This window comes from Etheostoma spectabile, chromosome 3 (genome assembly GCF_008692095.1).
Source record: "Etheostoma spectabile isolate EspeVRDwgs_2016 chromosome 3, UIUC_Espe_1.0, whole genome shotgun sequence".
In the NCBI taxonomy this organism is placed as follows: Eukaryota; Metazoa; Chordata; class Actinopteri; order Perciformes; family Percidae; genus Etheostoma; species Etheostoma spectabile.
The window spans coordinates 24,354,676-24,355,851 of NC_045735.1; positions in this window are offsets into that span (position 1 = coordinate 24,354,676).

The following is a 1,176-nucleotide window of genomic DNA, read 5'->3' on the forward strand; positions in this document are numbered from 1 at the left end:
TTCTCTCTTTCGCCCCTGTATATCCCTGCCTCTCTCTTTTTCTCCCTTCTCCTCCCTTTGTACCTCCCCCATCTCTCTAATTGCTGTTCAGTTCAACTGAGCTTGTTAAGCATGGATTAATGAGACTCTCCCTGTTTTTCTCTTTTTTTCAGTTCTCCTCCTATTATTTCTACCCATCTCTCTTTAATTTCTGTACAGATCAACTGAGCTTTATTAGAGTGGATCACTGGAATATTGTGGTGTCCCCCTCTTAATTGCTGGCTGTGTCTGTATTCCGAAATTAGTTCATTCGTTCATTTGCATATAATTCGCTTTTATAAAAAGTGACTATTTATTGTGTTGATTTAGTTCCGTGGATTCATGTTTTTCTGCACAAATACCAATATATACTACTCTTATGCCAGCATAGTATCATAAAAGTCCTGTTTTCAACTTTCTGTAACATGATGGAGTTATATACTTAAGTTCTGGATCGGACAATTGGTTTACTAATTCCATTTGCTAGAAGTGGTCCAAGTTATCTTTAAGTTCAAACTCAAACATAATATATAATGAGACAATAATTTTTTTACGTACTGTATTTCTAGTGATGGATATAAAAACGTGAGGTTTTAGGCTCGACACAAGCAGATATAGATGATATCTAAGATTTCTGCTTTAATCCGAGTGATAAAAACCATAAAAACAATGATTTTCAAAAAATAATTCCCCTTTCAAAAAAGTTAATTATACAAATAAACATAGGATTTGCCCTTTTTTATTTACAGCTGGTCCTGGGACCAATACGACTAGCATATGTCTGTGTTGCTTTGGTGACTTGTAGTCCAGGAAATAGGAATGGATATGAATATGAATAACACCTGGCTAGATGAAGTACAATATGATCACTATCACTGATTTTGGCACATAGAATAAAAGATTTACTTAATTATGGGTTGAGAATTATGTAAAAGCATACTATTCAAATATGTGTTTGAACTATTTGCACACTTACACTAAGTTTTTATAGTTTTCTTCCTTACTGAAAAATATTACCTCAATGTTATTAAGTAATTTCTGAGATTTACAAATGCCTTTAAATGACACAGTTGATAAAGTTACATTTCACAATGAACAGTACATTAGCCAATTGGGGCCAAATCATGTGTGTGTGTGTGTGTGTGTGTGTGTGTGTGT